Source organism: Euprymna scolopes, chromosome 25, assembly GCF_053919585.1.
Source record: "Euprymna scolopes isolate OS-2025 chromosome 25, ASM5391958v1, whole genome shotgun sequence".
In the NCBI taxonomy this organism is placed as follows: Eukaryota; Metazoa; Mollusca; class Cephalopoda; order Sepiida; family Sepiolidae; genus Euprymna; species Euprymna scolopes.
In genome coordinates this window covers 86,002,422-86,018,381 of record NC_136506.1, presented here as the reverse complement: position 1 = coordinate 86,018,381, position 15,960 = coordinate 86,002,422, and the positions used below count along the sequence as shown (strand labels likewise).

Here is a 15,960-nt window from a genome sequence, read left to right as displayed (position 1 = left end):
GAGCAGCGGCTTGGTTCCTACCAGTTCTGGCAAATAGCAAACAGGATCTTGAACAGAAGCGTGCGTTCTATCCCAAGTATCATCAATGGACCTGAGGTCATCTCGTCAGCATCAGACAAGGCCAGACTATTTGCCAAGAACTTTGCAGCTAATTCTACCCTATGCGACAATGGCCATCAACTCCCTGTATTTCCTCCTGTAACAGACAACACGCTATGCAATATACAAATATCTGTGCATGAGGTCGCCAAGTTAATCAAGAACCTTGATTCCAGTAAAGCAACTGGCCCTGGCGGCATTCCAGTTATAGTGCTGTAAAAGCTCCAACCAGAACTTGCCCCCATACTTACAAAACTGTTTAAGCGTTGCCTTAAGGAGAAGTGCTTTCCAACACCCTGTAAAACCTCATCAGTATGCCCTGTAATTAAGAATTCAGGTGGAAAGTCATCTCCCTCTCAGTACAGACCAATAAGTCTCCTGTGTGTCATGAGTAAGTTGTTGGAATCCATATTAAATAAAGAAGTAGTCAACCACCTCAACAGAAATAACCTTCTTAGTGACACGCAATATGGTTTCCGCTTTGCAAGATCTACAGCAGATGTTCTAACGGTTATATCTCACAGGATTAGTGAATCTCTTGACAAAGGCTTCCTTTCCAGAGCAATTGCTCTTGACATATCAAAGTCTTCGATAAGGTATGGCATTAGGGCCTACTTCACAAGATTTCCAGCTACGGTATTACTGGAAATGTTTTGTCAATCATTAAATCATTTCTCTCCGATAAGTTCATAATAGTAGTGGTTGATGGGCAGAAATCAGAGGCCCACAGTATTAATGCTGGAGTTCCCCAGGGGTCCATCCTGGGCCCAACTCTCTTCCTGATCTACATAAATGATCTCCCAAAACACATACTTAAATCATTCGTTGACATCTATGCTGATTACACGACCATCTATTGCAACACATCAAAGGCCATAAATGACAAAGTTCTCTCTTCTCTCTCCTCTGATCTTGAGCACGTGGTACAATGGGGGAAGAGTTGGCTGGTCACTTTTAATTCATCCAAAACCAAGCTTCTATCTTTACATCATCAACGCTCTGATCCCCATTTGGCATCAATTAAAATGGATGGCACTCGTCTTGGGGAGGCTCCGTGTTTTGACAAGCTTCTGGGTTTGACCTTTACTCCTGATCTGAAACGGAACACGTACATCAAATCTGTTGCCAGGGACGCTGGGAAAATGATGGGATCCTTCTACCGCTCCACTACTGATGCAATTCTCTATCTGTATAAAATCCAAGTACATCCAAGGATGAAGAACTGCTGCCACATCTGGGCAGGAGCTGCTAAAAACAGCCTATCCTGCCTTGACAGAGTACAAAATAGACTTCGTGGTTTGGTGGGGGATGCCCTTTTCTCTTCCCTGCAGCCTCTCTCCCACAGAAGAGACGTTGTGAGCCTGTCTTTGTTTTATCGTTATTTCCATGGCAAGTGCTCGTCTGAGCTCCAATCTCTCGCCTCCCCCCTCGTCAATCTTTCACGAGAAACACCCGTCTGACTGAAACTATTGTCAATAATTTTCCCCACTCTTTATCTGTGCCTAAATTCAAACGTAGATTCCATGAGCAGAGCTTCTTTCTCAGAAGTGCACGATTGTGGAACTGTCTTCCGTTCGCCTGTTTCCCACCTGACTACAACCTGGATGTCTTCAAATCCAATATAAACAAATTCCTGACAAACCGTCCTCTTAAGTAAGACACTCTATCAAATCTCCAATACTAATGATTACTACAATACTATCTCATTGATTACTGTACACGCAATAACCCTTATCCCTGAGTGGCCTCTGGGCCTTGATAAGCAGTAACCCCCATTAAAAAAACAAAACAAAAAAAAACACCTCTTTCCACTCGAGCTGCCTACTGTTGTTTTGATTCCCTACCACTACTACCACTTTTTTTTCTGGATTCCTTATTACATCACCTACATACATCTGGACAACACCAGGGATCCCCGCTAGTCTATATATTGTGACATAATCCTTAAATTATGTGTTTTAAGAAAATTTAAAAATTTAATTTTAGGCAGACAAAAAAAATGTATCTTTTTTGTTTTTTGTTGTTTGATTGTCGCCGAGTCAAAATGAACAGAGAGAGAGAGAGAGAGAGAGAGAGAGAGAGAGAGAGAGTATAGGAGAAAGAAAGAGGTGAGAAAGACGTCCAGCAAATGAGTTAGCCAGTTGACAGGTCACCCGGTCAGCAACACACTTTCTGACCCCTCTCTCCCACAGAAGAGACGTTGCAAGCCTATCTTTGTTTTATCATTATTTCCATGGCAGGTGCTCGTCTGAACTCCAATCTCTGGTCCCCCCCTCCCCAATCTTTTACGAAAAACACCCGTCTAGCTGAATCCACTGTCAAAAACTTTTCCCACTCTTTATCTATGCCTAAATCAAAACGTAGATTCCATGAACAAATTTTCTTTCTTAGAACTGCACGCCTGTGGAACTCTGTTCCGTCTGCCTGCTTCCCTCCTGACTACAACTTGGATGTCTTCAAGTCCAACATAAACAAATTCCTGATGAACTGCCCCCTTAAGTAGACACTCTAAATATCCATACTAAAACGTACTGTACTTATAATAACCCTTATCTCTGAGTGGCTTCCGAGTCTTGATAAGTGGTGACCACCTTGTAAGAAAAAAAAAAAAAAAGTTCTGGGTACTAAGTGAACAAAGAAAAAAGGAGAAGGATAAGAAAAGTATGGAGAAGAGAGAGAGAGGGAAAAGAGATATCCTTTTGACACTCTTAGCCAAGCCATCGCACCAGACGGATGTGGGAAAAATTCCATCCCGACAACGAAAGAGGAAGAGAAACGACTTGACACCATCGGAGGAGATAATGCCAGGGAAAACTCCATCCCAACAGCGAAGGAGACAACGCTGGGGAAAACCCCACATCAACAGCAAAAGAAAAGAGGTGATGTCAGCAGTGATTAATGGCGAACTTTACAAATATATGTTTTAAACCGCCCGAAACGAAAGAAAAAAAAAGAAAAGTAAAGACTGTAAGTCCCCTCTCTCTACATACCTCTCTCTCGTGTATTGAATTGGCAAGTTCTGCATTTTGCCATTTTTTTTCTTTTACATTTATTGATATATTTTCATTGGCCTGTTTAGGTATTAGAGTGAGATACCCCTCCCATATCCTCGTAATTTGTTTTTTATCTTACTAGCATTTCAGCCCGGCGTTGCCCGGGTGTTTGGAGGTGTATGTTGAGAAAAAAAAAAGAAAAAGAAAAAGCGGTCAATTTTTTTAAAATTTGACCCCTATTATGTCCCCTTAACATTTATTGTTTTGGACTCAAATCAAGTTATTAAGTTATATCCATGTCCAAGGAACCTATATCTAAAATTTCAAGTGTTTAGACCCACAATTGGCGGAGGAGTTTGGTAGAATTCTCAAAGGTCAAATCGTTGAACTTTGACCCCTTGCTCGGGTGTTTGGAGGTGTATGCTGTGCAAAAAAAGCAAAAAAACAAAAAAAAATGGTTAATTTTTTAAAACTTTGACCCCTATTATGACCCCTTAAAATTTATTGTTTTGGGCTCAAATCACTTTATTAAGTTAGATCCATGTTCAAGGAACCTATATCTAAAATTTCAAGTGTCTAGACCCAAAATTGTCGGAGGAGTTTGGTAGAGTTCTTAAAGGTCAAATCGTTGAAATTTGACCCCTTAACAGCCAAATTTCTGACTGACACCCGTCACATCGATTTTCCCAAATCTCAGTACACGGTATTTCAAATTTCGAGTCTATAGACTAAAAATTGACAGAGTTATTGCGTAGGGAAATGTACACAGACAGACAGACACACAGACAGACACGTTCACTTTTATAGATATATAGATAGATTTAATCTCATTTCCTCCACCATGGTTTAATTTTTATAATAAAATTAACTTTGAAACGTTATCACTTGTGTTCAATCTTTGTGTCTCCTTTTTTTTACCCTTATCACATGCACGACAAATATTTGCTTTTCGTAAATTTCTTTTTATATCCCTTTGTTTGCTTTTTATTTAATTCCTTCCCCCCTCCCTTATCACATGTGTAACAATATATAAAAGGCAAAATGTGTGTTTGTATGTCACCCAAAAACTTTCAACACACGCAACAAACACTGACAAAATTGGTATTGTTAGGAAGATCCGTCTCTCGGACAAGAAATATCGAAAAATTGGCCTAAAACATTAATTCTTTGACTGTCAACTTGGCCATTTTTTCTGAGGAGGTGTCAGTTTTTGCATTGATATTTTTGCAAAGTCATTCACGCCTTGTAATCTCCACATACATATAAAACATTATTTTGAAGGCCCATGAAAGCTACATGGGTAAAACAACTAAACCGTTCACTTTTTCATCTCATTTTTCTCTTAGTGTTACAGGTTCAAGCCTGGTTACTGCGGCTAATTTTTTTTTTTTTTTACACTTGCACGGGTACTCGCTGCTATTTTGATTGAAATACTTCTTTTAGGGCTTGGTTTCTCAGTAGCCTTATTACACCACCTCTCCATACCTGGGCTATGCCGGGGACTCTTGCTAGTCTATTATACAAAGGAAAGTTGTCTGTGTGCTTGTTTGTTTGTATGGCTTGCAAAAAACTTTCGACACATGCAACAAACACTGACAAAATCAATACTGTTAGAAAGATCCATCTCTCGGACGATAAATATCGAAAAATTGGTCAAAATCATTAATTCTTTGACCGTCAATTGCGCTGTTTTTTTGCATGAAAGGGGTTAGATTTTGCATCTGCATTTTTGCAAAGTCATTCATGCCTTGCGATCTCGATGTATGTATAAAACATGTTATTTCGAAGGCCTGTGACGTCACAAGTCACACGGGTGAGACAGCTAATGCATTTCTTTTTTTCACCTCCTTTTCCTCTTTTGTATTACAGGTTCGAGCCTGGCTACTGCGGCTATTTTAGTTTTCACTCACACAGGTAATCACTGCTATTTTCATGTTTTTAGGAGGTTGGTTGCTCAATAGCCTTACTATACCACCTCTCCACACACGGGCAACACCGGATACCAATACTAGTTATATATATAAGAAATACTGACTCAACGGGTCACATGTGGTCTAGTATATTACTAAAACTCTTATGATATTGCTTGTTATGGTACACGCATCTCATCTGCACATGAATGTTTGAGATGGTGGAAGGAATAATGAATAAGACATGTGGAGAGAGGAATTAAAGGCGAGAAAGAGGAAAGAGGATAAGACTGAAAGAGAGTCTATTATGACATCACAATGTATTCTGAAATCCTTGACTTTGTATATGAATGCTTTAGATTGTGGGAGAAAGGGCGAATATGTAAATGAAGGGTCAATTATGTATAAGATAAGTGGGGAGAGTAGTTGAAAGATGTAAAGAATTTGTTGTGGCAAGCCAAAAGAGTAAAGATACCAATTGACGGTTCAACTAACAAGATGGACACAAAGGCAAAAACGTAAAGGCAATAGCAAAGAAGAGCAATAGACGTTGATGATCATTTAAAGACAATGGATATTGTTTTTTTTAATTACCAAGAAAAGAAATGGTAAATTGTTGCCAGTGTAGATAGTGTATTCAGGATCAGTCAGAGTGAGCCACTGAAAATAGATAGCTGGATGTTGGTGGGCACTGGAACAGGTAGCTGGACGTCAGTAGGCACAAGAACAGGTAGCTGGACGTCAGTGGGCACAAGAACAGGTAGCTGGACGTCAGTGAGCACAAGAACAGGTAGCTGGACGTCAGTGGGCACAAGAACAGGTGACTGGACGTCGGTAGTCGACGCTAGTGGCTCTAGAACAGGTAGCGGACGCTAGTGGGCTCTGGAACAGGTAGCTGGATGTCAGTGAGCTCTGAAATAGGTAACTGGACATCAGTGTATGCTGGGCGTTAGTGAGCTCGAAACTATAACTGGAAGTCAGTGGCACTGGATCAGATAGCTGGACTTGTGGATTCTGAAAATAGGAGATTGGGCATCAGTGATGAATGGAACAGACTAGCTGGCGTCAGTGGGCACTGGAAACTGGTAACCAGTTGTCAGTGGATGCTGTGTGTGTGTGTGTGTGTGTGTGTGTGTGTGCAGTCAGCACCAACCCTATTCAGGGTTTAACCGGCTTCCTCTGAAGGAGGAAGTTTCATGGGAGTATGAAATTCACAAGCGGCCCCCAGTCGCATGTATATCCCCGTTAGGGGAGATGACGTTAGGTTTTTGCAACTTTTTGCAGGGAGGTGTCGCGTCCTCCTACATACAGCACCTGGACTTCCCAAATTGATCACCCATTTTAGTAATGACCAGGCTCAACGTTGCTTAACTTCGGTGATCTGAGGGGAACTGGTGTGTCAACGTGATTATGCCGTATATTCAGTGGATGCTGGGCGTCAGTAAGCTCTGAAAACTGATAGCTGGACGTAAGTGGCCTCTAGCACAGATAGCTGGGTGTCAGTGGGCTCTGGAAACAGGAGGTCGAATGCTGGAGGAGGCAATGAAAGTTGGGGGAGTGAGTTGGATCTATATGCTATACAATTCCTATAGTTATGTACCTAACAAAAAAACCGGAGCTATTTTTTTTTAAACTCTTTTTCACTCAAAACATGGCACATGGCCACTTAGACATGAGGGATAATATTTTAGATTGTGTCTAACACGGTACTGTGAAAAGTTGAGCAACAAGATGACTGTTCACATTACATTTAAATTTCTATAGGTAAGTACAGTTTTAATCAGGGAATCAGGGATTTTAGAGTAGTGAGCTTTTGCAGCAGTATGTCAGATTTTGGAGTAGCAAGGTTTGCTAGCAGTGTGCTGGATTATAAAGATGCAAGCTTTGGCAGCAGTATGTCAGATTTTGAAATAACAAGCTTTAACAGCAATATATCAGATTTGGGAGTAGCAAGCTTTGACAGTAATGTGTGGGATTTTGACATATTCAGTTTTGACAGTAATGTTTGGGATTTTGATGTAGTGAGCTTTGACACTAATGTGTGGGATTTTGGAATAGTGAGCTTTGACATTAATGTGTGAGTTTTTGGAGCAATGAGCTTTGATATTAATGTATGGGACTTTTTACTAATAAGTTTTCACACTAATGTGCGGCATTTTGAAGTGCAAAGTTTTGCACAATAATGTGTGGGATTTTTGTGTAGTAAGCTTTGACACTAATGTGTCGGTATTTTTAGGAGGAAGATTTTTAACAGTAATGTGTTTCACTTTTGAGTTGAAGCTTTTACACTAATGTGTGGGATTTTGGCGTTGTGAGTTTGACACTAATATGTGTGATTTTGGTATAACAAGCTTTGACAGCACGGTGTCAGATTTTGGAGTAACAAAGTTTGACAGCTGTATGTGGTATTTTGGAGTAGCAAGATTTGTCCGCAGTGTGTCAATTGTAATCCTGGACATGGTTACTTGAAATGGTAAACAATTGATAAATTAACTATATCATTTAACAATAGCCTGAAAGATTTTCCCAAAATACATCAAGACCTTCCATTCCACAAAACAGGAAGAATGGTCCAACCAACAGCATTCCAAATATTTTCTGGATGAATTCACACAGAATTATATAGATAAGAAAGGCTATATAAACTGGCTAAAAAATGGATAGTGCCACCATGATCAGAATAGGATTATACTGGCCGCCCAAGATCAAAGCTTGTTGATCTATCCTTTTACGGTGATAAGTGATCTCAGCAAATATAAAAAGTGCAGATTCTACCTCACAGAATTAGAGAGTGTGAACTACCTGACATCCGGCTGTAAGATTCTGCTGGAGGATAGCTACTACACAACGCGACACAATTGAGTGTGTAAATATCTCCACTGGACCATCTGCAAATCTAACTACCGAATGAAGCAGCAAGACCTAGGAACATGTACCCGAACGAACAATTGGAAATAAGTCGTATATCATGCACTACATATATAGAAAACAGAATTATTAAACATGCCACATTGATTATGGGACAAGAAGGAGAAAGAAGCAACCTTTGTAGAAGTTAGTGTCCCTAATGATGCCGGGTTAAACAGAGCTGAGAGAGAAAAGATAACAAAATACTAAAGTTTTATGGACGACATGAAAAGAAACTGGAATCTTAGGAAGATCTCTGTCATTCCAGTAATTATAGAAGCAACCAGACTCATGAAATAGGATTTCAAAAACTACCTGGCAAATATACCCGGTTAACCAAGTGCAGGAGAGATACAAGCAACTGCACTTAAAAGGGATGATTAGAATTAGCGAGTGAATGTTTGGCATCCAGGAGGATGCTCCATCCACAACTAATGTTACGTTGTGCTTATTTTTTCTTTTAAGTATCTATATAGAGCCAATATTTAAAATTGTCCCTTTTTCACGGCACCAAATTAAAATTATGTTACGTATCGGTTTTATTTTTAGAAGGTACCTAATATGAGAGTATGTTTTGTTGTTCTTATTTAGTGTTCTTGTTTAGATGGCGACTTATATATTTGTTGTTGTTCATGTTAGTAAGAGTCTTAGAGTGACAGAGACACTCTTAGGAGTGTTCATGCTGTTGAGTGTTGTGAGATGCTCATATTATATATATTCATTGTGAGTGCTCGTATTGTCTTAAAATGTTCATGTTTGTGGACTTAGCATATTAAAGACATAAACAGGTATATATAAAGAGAGAGACAGTTCTGTATATATACAATAGACAGTGTACATGTTACTACAAAAGAGCCTAGCCTGTAATTCAACTAGAAGAGATTTTTGAATATCTTGATAGATAGACCGAGAGTGCGTTTTACATTTACGTTTGACAGTTGTACATATAATATAAAACACGTTACCTTTCTCGTTGCAATGATGAACACAGAAAGACGACAGCTATGAAAATCATGATGATCATTTATTCTTTGACTGGTCGAAAATGATTCTGTATTTCAGGGATTCAAAGTTGTTACATGGTTATTTCTAAACCCTCTCGCTCCCAGAGAGTGCCTTGACTCTAACCGAGAATCGGTCTGAACCTCTCTGCTTCTCTGGTCTGACTGCTCTAACTCCTTCTAACTGACTGATTCTGACTTCTCTAACTAAATTCATGACTCATGACGTCACTGCATGACCCACGTGCCTCTCAGATACATTGCATGACATGCCTCCCTGTTTAAGCATGCATTGTTATTCACACGTTTCTTACAAAGCCGACTCTCTAACCTAATTTTCGTAACCCACTTTACAAATAACATTTTCCATTGTCCGTTTTTAAATTCCTTATTTTAATTTTCATTTTTATAACAGAAACAAATTTTATCATTACATTCTTTTTCAATAAACAGATATCTAACTATTTTGTGTGAGCTAAACAATGGCAATTCACCATTCCTTATTTTCAATAACATTCTGTATTTATTTTAACTTATGATTGGAATTTTCAATTCCAAATCTAGCTTCACAAGTTCGAATCCTTGACTATCCTATTTCATATTTACATTTAACTAATTCCCTATTTTTTTACTTACATGAAAAGGGGACAGCCCTTTTATCATGTAACACTAAAACAAAGTGATAAGAAAATTTTAAAAAAATAATAACACTGGATGTCAGACACTTTGGCAGGCAAAACCAGAATGTCAACCAAAGCAACAAGTGAGATGCTGATTAGAAGAGTAGGGAGAAAGAGGTCTCAACCGACCTCCGAATTCATATAACTTTCCCTAGCGAGAAAAAGGCATCAGTAAAAAGCAACAACTCGGGAACAAATTCTAAAACTTAAAATGATAAAATTTATTTAATCAGAAATAGTTTATTTTTTGTGTATGGGTGGTGTGCAAGTCATAGTCATTCTTGAATGTTCATGATCTCCAATGAACATGAAAGTAAAAAGATTAAAGTCCAGGAATAAAGATTTTTTATAGGACGAATGCTCAGAATTATAATCCAAGTGAAAAAAAGAATACTTTTGTAATTGTAGGGATATTTGCTGGAAGTCTTTCGTGACTGAGAGAAAATCCTCTACGACTTAGGAAATCGTTATTGTCAACATATTTTATGAAGAAACACTGCAAATGAAGTACACTAGGATAGTAAAAGTTTTGTGAATAAAAAAAAAATATTAATTCTTGGTTATTTGCACGAGCTTCATTAGTACAGGGATTGAGTAATTTATTTGTTTGCAGTTTGACCTTGACATTCTTAGACGGAGTCTGACGTGAGCGATAATTATGGGCGACGGCGATGGTGACTATCTAGACTGGTTTGAATTTTGGCATGTCGGCGCTTATATATGGCCTTTCTTGAATGTTCCAACCCATTCACTGTCTAAATATGCAAATAGATTAAAAAAAAAAAAAAATAGTCCTATAGATTTGTATGTAAAAGGGAGTCATGTCTCTACGCGCTGAGAAAATTACATGGGCGAATGATCACAAAATCAAATTTCTGAAATGAATAAATTCCGGACGAATAATTCTTCTATGTGACGAATGACTTGATTTAGCTGGTCATTGTAGAAGGTTGGACACATATCTGAAAATTGGTCACCAAACGGGACTGACCTGTCCATGAATGTAACATTGAACTGCAGCCTTGCTAACAGAGTGACCTGAATGCCACTAAGATAACATGACATCATGAAAATGGGCATTAGTCCTGTACCATTTATGCCGATGTGTTGCGTCTGTGAACGAGTCAGACGAGATAATTACACAGTAGTCAGTGTTCCAATTTATTTTAATATCATTTTTCTTCTGAGAGATCCCTTAAATTTTTTTTTGTTTTAACATTTTATTCAAGGTATTATCTCTTTGTAAAGGTGCTCACTAAGTTTCGACTGTGGGTATTAAAAGGCATTTTCTTGTAAGCCAGAGAGCTGGTTCTTCAAACCCACTTTCAGACCCTTGTGTGACATCTTCCCGTCGTGCGGGGAATATAAATAACTTCATGAAAACAATCTATGTTAGTATGCACACCAATCTTGAAAATCAGTCTAGTAGAAACATTTGTTATTATTTATCTCCTCCCTTGGAAATTAATATGGTGTTTGTTTGATGAAATGTTTGTATGGAATTAACTAGATTTGAACTTGGCACACCAAGGTTTTCAGTCTGCATCGTTAACCACCATTATCGCTAAAAAAAAGTAATATGGTATTACGAGTATATTGAGGACGTAGATGAAACTCATTTGGATGTTAGTTTAGATATAGTTAGCAAATCGATTTGTTAAATATGCCGTTTTAAGCAAAAACAATATTCTTAATAGTCATGTCGAAAATTGTAATATATCCAAAAATTACGAAAATTCATTGCATTGAATAACTATCATTTGTGTTTTTAGTGAAACAAAACGTCAATCGTTCAGAGTTGAAAAGTACGGTAGCCATAAATAGTGAAACAAGAAAGATAAGTCAGTTTAACAAAGAAATATTTTTAAAAAAAAATAAATAAATAAGCAGTTTCAAAATATAATGCTTGTTTAGTTAGAGTCGACAAATCATTTTTTTTAAATATGCCTTTTTAAGCAAAAACAATATTACGTACTTGTTATGTCGAAAATAGTAATATATCCAAAAATTACGAAAATTTATCAAGTAGAACTGATATTGTGTTTTTAGTAAAAAAAAAAAAAAATCTATAGATATAGACAATAAATATTGCAGCCATGACACAAGTAATCTAAAATATTCCTTTCAGAGTTATATCCCCTGCGTCTAGCCTCCTACTGCCTACTTCATAACGTTTATGCGATTATAACTAATTTTCCGTAAAAATTACTTTTTCTTTTTTTTTTTTTTTTTTTTTTACACAGTGATCACCACTTATCAAGGCCCGGAAGCCACTCAGGGATAAGGGTTATTGCAAGTACATTACGTTAGTGTGGAGATTTGATGAAGTGTTTACTTAAGGGGGCGGTTCATTAGGAATTTGTTAACATTGGACTTGAAGACATCCAAGTTATAGTCCACAGGCGTGCAGTTCTAAGAAAGAAGCTCTGTTCATGGAATCCGCGTTTTGATTTAGGCACAGATATAGAGTGGGGGAAATTTTTCACTTTTAACTAGAAATAATTTTCTACTCGACGATTTTTTTTTTTTTAATTTTTTTTATAGTACTATTTTCCGTATGAAAATTAAGAGCAAAATATCTTTTATCTTGTTTAAAACTTTTTCTTTTTTTTTTTTTTTTTTTTTTTTTTTTTTTAAATAGAGGTATTTTTGGCCTGGTAGACCAACACACAACCTACCTTCAAAAACTTATTTTCTAGGGGTTTTGGGCGTGCTGAAAATGAATATCGCCCTTGAAATTGGGGCCGGTAACTACTTTGAACGATATTGCAAACATACTTTTCCACATGTTTTATGTAGTAATATAACGCGGCGACCATATTTGTTTATGACGCATGCGCGCATAAACGGGCGGGGGGTGGGCGTGATTAAAATTGTATTAACAAAAGTGAAATAATTTAATTTTTAAACAAAAAATCAATTTGGTAAAATGTTTCGTATTTTTTTTTTTTTTTTTTTTTACATTAAGTCCAACTCCAACTCACCGTTCACATCGAAATTTCAGCGTGTATAGATTTTCGGGTATGCTGAGAAAGAAGAACGGCTTTTGGAATAAACACCCCTAATCTCCCCATGGTAAGAACGGCTTTCAGAATAAACACCCCCCCAACTTCCCCATGTTAAGAATGGCTTTCAGAATAAAAACCCTCAACTCCCCATGATAAGAACGGCTTTCAGAATAAATACTCCCAACTTCCCCATGTTAAGAACGGCTTTCGGAATAGACACTCCTAATCTCTTCATTATCTTGTAATTTCATTACATCGTCCCCTCCCCGTTTCTACATTCGGCATGCAGTATGCACGCGTGCGTCAAACAAATATGGCTGACACGTTATATTACTCCATGAAATGAGCGGAATAGTATGTTTGCAATATTGTGAAAACTATTTGCCGACCCCAATTTTAAATGCAATATTAGTTTTCAGCACACCGAAAAATCTCTCGAAAAAAACTTTTAAAAGTAGGTTATGTATTGGTCTACCAGGCCACATTTACCAAAATCGGTCTGTCGACTGTATCTTAACAAGCACCCTTCATTCAATCTCAAGCAACGTCGGGTTTCCCTGCTAGTTGTATATATAATCTGTGTTCGGTTTCGTTATATTATTACCCAACGTCGGTCGATATACTGCAACAACACGCAACGAATTTTAGGTCATGACATCAACTTATTCGTTACAAAGAATGGAATGCCCTCTCTGAAAAACAAGGGAGGTAAGCGAAACTTTTTGCGCAGTTTATGAGCAACCCACCCGCATTTTTCTTTTCTTTTTTTTTTTTTCTGATAAACACTTCATCAGAAATGGTGATGCTTTTCTCGCCAAATTTCATAGTTTGGCTTCGTCAGTCAGTAAAAAGAAGGAAATAAATAGAGCAAGTGGGAAAAGAAGATAAAAGAAAAACAAAAACGCTCAGTGTCAGCAGGGACGAAGGGGGTAAACATCGGGCCAACCAGTGGCGGTTTTCTTAAACCAACGTCATCGGCGCATGTTCTGAAAACAACTTCCTCTATTTTTTTTTTTTTTTTCCTGTTGGGGAGAAAAAAGAAGAAGAAACCAAAAACACAAAAACATCCCACCAAAACTATTGTTTTATTGTTTCTGATGCGGTCGTCAGGGTTGATTTCGACATAAATGCCTGGCAGGATCGATCCTTTGATCCCGAAACTCGATGGGGTTCCCATCGTGGATATTGGCGAACAGGGTCTCAGTAAGTACGTGCTATGTAAAGTCTACGAGGGGAACAACCCGAAGATGTTCAGATACATCGTCCGCGGTTCCACGATCGCCGAGTTTCATTCGGACATCTTCGATCTGGTGGACGCGGAATTAGAAATTCACGGTCTGAATTGCGAATGCGTGGGTGGAGGAAAGATGGTCCACGATCCCGACCATCGATCGATCCACGTCTTTGGTCGTTCCCAGGGTTACGGGAAAGCCGACCACGCCGTCACAATAGAACTCGTGCGAAAATCGTATTCGCATTATATAAGCATCACGTGGGATGACGGATGAGGATTGGATACGAGGAAGAAGATGAGAGGAGAGAGAGAAAAAAATTCTTGCCTTCGGACTTGAGAAAAATGGGGCCTTACTCTTGAAGGGGAAAAGAACTTCCTCTTCAAGGACCGGGCTCTTTTTCGTGTCTTTTTTTTTTTTTTTTTTTTGGAGGGGGGGGGCTATTTTACTAAAATGATTCGTTTGAATGAAGTATATATTTTTTCGACAAACATGAAAGGGAAACATTTATGTAAATATATGAAGACTGAAAGAGGATTCGTTTGAAAAAAAAAAAAAAAAAAAAAAAAAAACGCGAAATGTTTCAACTGTGGCTTATAAAAAAATCTTTCGTTTTTTTTTTTTTTAAACTTAAATTCAAATTTAAAAAAATACGGACTGAACTGAACTGCCGTCTTTCTCTTATTTTATTATTTTGTTTCGCTTCACTTACACTAATAATAATTAAAAATAATTAATAATAATTAAAACTAAAAATAAATTAAAGAAGAAAAAAAGTAATACGGAATGGTTTTGTTATGGAAAAGCCAGACTAAAATGTAGCAGTTTTTACACACGTACGTCACACAATGTCGACACGTATCTTTTTGTATCAATTCGGAATTTTAACTCGTTGTTCTAAGGGAGGTAACTCTATTTTACAAAGAATTGTAAGAAAAAAAATTGTTTTTTGGTGCTTATGCATGTATGTTACCGTGCTGTTTATAAAATAGTATTTTCAAGTTATTTTAAAGTTTCACGATATTTTTTATTATTAAATTGTTAGGTGGAAGTATACATTAGTTACAAACCCTCCCTTCCTCATGTTGAAGGGCTTTCAAAATAACGTTATTATTTCTGAACGGTAATATAACTGCATAAGTACCTATTTTTTTTTCAACTACTTGATTTAATGTAGTAAAGTTTTATAACATCATAAAAAAAAGTCCCAGTGCACTTACTGATCCGCGCTATTTTTTAAAATCGTATTTCCAAGTTTAATTAAAGTTTTATGAGTTTTGGGTTTGTATTTCTGTACACATAGATTCGAAAAAGTTGTCAACAAACAAATATATAAAAAATAAATATTATCAAAGGCAATAGAAGTTACTTTTCTACCAAACTGGATATATGTTTCGTGTTTTTATTCAATGTAACATGTTTATTCAGCTCGAAAAGCATACAGTGTTTACCGATGTATTGGAAAATTCAAAATGCCGCCCGACACTCTCTTTAACATGGTAAGTTTGGGAAAAGGTGTTATAAATAATAAACTAGACAAAATACTATTAAAAAACCACCGAATATATGTCAACTTATGTCACGGTAACATATAATGAGCGAATTTCTAACAGTATTTTGTCTAGTTTATTATTTATAACATCTTTTCCTGAACTTACCGTGTTAAAGAGTGTCGGGCGCCATTTTGAATTTTCCAATACATCGGTAAACACTGCATGTTTTTCGAGCTGAATAAACATGTTACATTGAATAAAAACACGAAAAATGTATCCAGTTTGGTAGAAAAGTAACTTATCTTGCCTTTGATAACATTTATTTGTTATATATTTGTTTTTTGACAACTTTTTCGAATCTGTGTACAGTAATACAAACCCATAATAACGTTATTTCAGAACGGTTCAATAAGTGCATGTAAAATGCAACAATATTGTAATTTTTCTTAAATCATTCGAGTAATTGTCAGACTTTTTTTTTTCAACTACTTTAGTAAAATAGAGTTACCTCCCTTAGTACAATGAGTTGAGATTCTGAATTGGCCACCTGTCTGTAGTCGATAAAAATGAAAAAAAAAAAACCAAAAACTTATGAATGCAGAAACAAAAAAAACAAACAAAAAGGAATTAAAAATTG

The 15,960-nt window shown here is 37.1% G+C and overlaps 1 protein-coding gene and 2 pseudogenes across 3 annotated transcripts in view; 1 reads left to right on the top strand and 2 right to left on the bottom strand.

Moving 5' to 3' along the window:
• The window catches only part of LOC145247478 (snurportin-1-like), a 57,333-nt gene extending 48,002 nt beyond the window's left edge, over window positions 1–9,331 (bottom strand). Inside the window, exons 1-2 of one of the 2 annotated variants that reach the window (XM_080109277.1) lie at window positions 8,875–9,331; window positions 5,597–6,016 (exon numbers count right to left, since the gene is read on the bottom strand). The gene's annotated coding sequence lies outside the window, so the exon portion shown is untranslated. The remainder of the gene's footprint in view (window positions 1–5,596; window positions 6,017–8,874) is intronic. The other variant, XM_080109279.1, reaches the window with a different exon arrangement.
• On the bottom strand, window positions 6,305–6,423 carry LOC145247726 (5S ribosomal RNA; annotated as a pseudogene).
• Window positions 9,332–11,802: 2,471 nt separating the features above from the next.
• Window positions 11,803–14,454, top strand: LOC145247480 (14 kDa phosphohistidine phosphatase pseudogene; annotated as a pseudogene). The gene has a single exon (XR_013863269.1). The product of XR_013863269.1 is annotated as a 14 kDa phosphohistidine phosphatase pseudogene (transcript).
• Window positions 14,455–15,960: the final 1,506 nt, after the last annotated feature.